Source organism: Natrix helvetica (assembly GCF_964273705.1).
Source record: "Natrix helvetica genome assembly, chromosome: Z".
NCBI classification, from domain to species: domain Eukaryota; kingdom Metazoa; phylum Chordata; class Lepidosauria; order Squamata; family Natricidae; genus Natrix; species Natrix helvetica.
Genome location: NC_138554.1, coordinates 18062793 through 18067656, shown reverse-complemented (window position 1 = coordinate 18067656; position 4864 = coordinate 18062793).

The following is a 4864-nucleotide window of genomic DNA, read 5'->3' as shown; positions in this document are numbered from 1 at the left end:
GGAGTGGACGGACGCAATGCTTCCTGAGCGGCTGATTGGTTGTCGAAGCACCTTTGCGTCATCAGCGTCCTTTCCTAAAACTCTGCGGATAGGCGGGGTTTCAATTTTTTTTTTAATAAAGCTATGACAAGGGGGTTTATTTGCATAAATCTTTCAGATTCGGTTCATTCATTGGTTGACCCGATGCTTTCAGGCTGTGTATCCCGAGCCCTTCATTTGCATATGAAGCGCGCAATTTATTTCAGGCTGTTTTGGAGAAAGCTCGATAAGTGTCCCCCCCCCCCGCCCGTTATTTCCTTTAGCAGATATGGGCGAAGAAAACGAGAGGAGGGAAGAATATCTCTCCTCCCCCCCCTCCCCCGTTTTCTTTGCTTTGGAGTGAAAGAAGGACTCTTTTTGCAATATTTCAAGATAATAATATTGCAATACTGATTTCCCCAGAGTGCCATTCACAAACTAGCCCTTTGATCTTAGGAGTTGTGGGATAATATAAATCCTCCAAACTGTCTTGAGTCATCCAAGATTTAATTAATTATATCATTTTGATAGATGATAGATAGATAGATAGATAGATAGGTGATAGATAGATAGATAGATAGATAGATAGATAGATAGATAGATAGATAGATAGATAGATGATAGATAGATAGATAGATAGATAGATGATAGATAGATAGATGATAGATAGATAGATGATAGATAGATAGATAGATAGATAGATAGATAGATAGATAGATAGATGATAGATAGATAGATAGATAGATAGATAGATGATAGATAGATGATAGATAGATAGATAGATAGGTAGATAGATAGATAGGTAGATAGATGATAGATAGATAGATAGATGATAGATAGATGATAGATAGATAGATAGATAGATGATAGATAGATAGATAGATAGATAGATAGATAGATAGATAGATAGATGGTAGGTAGGTAGGTAGGTAGGTAGGTAGGTAGGTAGGTAGGTAGATGATAGATGGTAGGTAGGTAGGTAGATGATAGATGATAGATAAATAGATAGATAGATAGATAGATAGATAGATAGATAGATGGTAGGTAGGTAGGTAGATGATAGATAGATAGATGATAGATAGATAGATAGATAGATGATAGATTGATTGATAGATAGATGAGATAGATAGATGATAGATAGATAGATAGATAGATAGATGATAGATAGATAGATAGATAGATAGATGATAGATAGATAGATAGATAGATGATAGATAGATAGATAGATGATAGATAGATGATAGATAGATGATAGATAGATAAACAGAATTGGAAAGGATTTTATAGGTCATCTAGTCCAACGCCCTGCCCAAGCTGGAGACCCTGCCTACACCATTTCTGACAAATGCCAGTCCAATTTCTTCTTGAAAGCTTCCAATGATGAAGATCCCACAACTTCCGAAGGCAAGCTAAGGGGGCGTGCATTAGTACAACAACGTGTCTATCATCCCTGTCCTATTGTTCCCATTTATTCGTATCCCATTCCTGTGTTCGTGTCCATGTTTATATTTATACCTGTTACCTGGTACATGTTTGACCAAACAAACAAACAAATAAATAAAGCTGTCCCATTGGTTGATTGTTCTCCCTGTCAGAAAATTTTCTCCTTTTTCTAGGCTGAATCTCTCGATCAGTTTCCATCCATTGTTCCATGTTTGACTTCAGGTGCTTTGGAGAATATCTTGACCCCCCTTGCCTCTGTGACAGCCCCACAAATATTGGAACATTGCTACCATGCCTCCCCTGGTCCTTTTCTTCCCTAGATTAGCCATGCCCAGTTCCTGTAACCGGTTTTCATATGTTTTAGTCTCCAGTCCCATAATTATCTTGATTGCTCTCCTCTGCACTTTTTCTAGAGTCTCAACATCTTTTGTATAGTATAGTGATTAAAACTGGATGCAATGTGGTCTTACTAAGGCTTTATAGAGTGGTATCAGTATCTCACTTGATTGTGATGGTGTTAGATACTTGTTCTAACTACTGTGGTTTCCACCAAAGTCCTCTGTTCTGGCGGGAACAGAGGTTTAATCCTATTGGTCGAAGGGTCTGACTATAGGCTCCCTATAAAAAGGCTGCTGTCAGATTCAACCTTCACTGTATTGTTCTCATTTGTTGTACTTAATAAAGTACTGTTGTTACCGTTAAGCCTGTGTGTGCCTATCCATTACCCAATCTAACACTGGCGATGAGGATGGGATCAGAAAGCAACTAGGCAAACCAAAAAGAGCGTAGCAATCCAGCAAGTACATCTTCGAGCAGCCATTTTTGAGCAGCAGATTCCAAAACGCCCTCAGAACACAAAATGGCCATGCATGCCCCACCGACTTTGTATCACCCAGTCACTGAGCCCTGGGACTCGTACATGCTACGATTTGACTGCTTCCTCAAGGCAAATGACCTAATGGGCCTTTCTGAAGGCCGCAAGAACACGTTCCTTGGATACTGTGGCCAGGAAGTGTTCGAGATAGCGAAAGACCTCTCTGAGCCGACACCGCTGCAATCAGTTGCCTGGTCCATGCTTCAGCAGACGCTAATGACCCACAATGCCTCCAAGCCACCCAAGCATGTTCGCCAATGAGTTTAACATCAGGAAGCAGAAGTAGGGTGAGCCAATTAATGAGTATGTTGTGGCACTTCGCAAGGCCGCAGCGTACTGCAAATTCCGAGACCTGGACGAGTTGATTCTGGACCGCATAATTTATGGCGTGCGGGACATTACCTAACAGAGGAGGTTACTTGATAAATCTAACCTCTGCAGATCACCTTGGATGAGGCCAGGGCATCCGAATTAGCCGTCAAATCTACCGAGACTCCTTTAGTTTAGACCCCAACATAGCCCCAATAAGGCTAAAACCCAGGAGAGTACCTTTTGCTCTCCACCCCAAAATTGACAGAGAAATTGACAAGCTCGTAGGCCATGGAATCCTAGAGCCAGTCGATCACACAAACTGGGAGACCCCTATAATGACACCTGTCAAATATGATGGGTCTGTTTGCATCTGCATGGACTACAAGTGCACAATAAATAAAGCACTTCAACAAAGTGCCTACCCTGTACCCATTGTACAGCACGTAGTTCATTCACTAGGCACCGGAAATTTTTTCGCAAAATTAGACATGGCGCAGGCATACCAACAATTACCTGTAGATGGTGCTACAATGGAGGCCTAAACCATTGTGACGCACAGGGGTGCATTCAAATGTCACCGCCTGCAATTCGGCATTAGTATCACCCCTGGACTGTTCCAAAGCGTCATGGAACAGCTTTTGCAGGGGATTCCAGGAGTCGTCCCCTATTTCGATGACATCTTGGTATCGGCTGCAAATGAGGCGCAACTTTTGAAATGTGTACGACCAGTTTTGCTCGAATTACAGACAAAGGCCTCTGTCTCAAAAAAGAAAAATGCCAAATTAGAGTGCCAAGGGTTGAATTCTTAAGGTACCTAATTGATGGTTCTGGGATTCACCCGACCACATAAAAAATTAAAGCTATTCAGGACACCCCCACACCTTGCAATCAAACCGAGCTGCAGGCGTTCCTCGGGCTCCTTAATTTCTACAGCGTCTTTCTCAAACAGAAAGCCACCGTTGCTGTGCCCTTACGCCATCTCCTGGCTAAGAACGCGAAGTGATCCTGGGGCAGAGCCGAGGCTGCCACATTTGCCGCGGTAAAACGACTCCTGTCGGCGGACTCCTTTCTAGTACAATACAGCCAGACCCTGCCGTTGGTGGTGACCTGTGATGCTTCCCTGTTCGGAGTCATCGGCATCCTCAGCTATCGCTTGCCCAACGGAACCGAAGCCCCTATTGCATTTTACTCCAGGACCTTGTCCGCCAAAGAGCGGAACTAAAGCCAGCTGGACTGTGAGGCTTTGGCTGCAGTGGCCAGAGTAAAGAGGTTCCATGAGTAACTATATGGCCGGGACTTCGAACTGATTATGGACCAGAAGCCATTGTTGGGCTTACTGGCTGGGTACCGACCTACCCCAGTGTCATTATCACCTCGCATGACCAGGTGGACCATCTTCTTAGCTGCCTACTCCTACTCCTACCACCTCATCCACCACCAGGTTCCACTTTGGGGCATGCTGATGCATTAAGCCACTGCCTGCTGCCAAAACTTCTCACTGACCCTACCCCTGAGACGCCAGTCCTCCTCATTGACTGCCTTGAGACTGGGCCTGGCTTGTCCAGTGACATTGCCCATCACTCTGCAAAGGACTCCACCATCAAGCAAATTTTGAACTGGGTGTGGAGGGGGTGGCCCAAGAGGCCTGTTGGGGTTGATTTCAAAATGTATTTTACCAAACATGATGAGTTATCGGTTGTTAATGGCTGTTTACTGTGGAGGAACTGGGTCGTTGTTCCACCCAAACTGCGCATTGCAGTATTAGAGGCTTTACACCTAGGGCATCCTGGAATTGTCAGGATGAAGTCTTTGGCTAGAAGTTACGTGTGGTGGCCTAACACAAACAGAGAGATGGAAGAATGTGTGGCTACCTGTACACCATGCCAGAGGTCCAGACCAGCTCCCCCAGAGGCGCCCGCTAAGGAGTGGGAGCCACCTCAAGCACCATGGTTTTGGTGCACTTTGACTTTTCTGACCCAGTTCACGGCCAGACATTTCTCGTAGTTGTGGATGCCTACTCGAAATGGTTAGAGGTAGTCCTGATGACCTCCACTACGGCAGAAGCTTTCTCCACGCACGGCCTGCTTGACGTCTTGGTCTCTGACAATGGGCCCCAATTCATGGCCATGCAATTTGAGACCTTCCTAGCAGTTCAGGGAATCAGACATACCCTGGTCGAGCCATTCCATCTGGCCTCCAATGGTCAGGCGGAGAGAA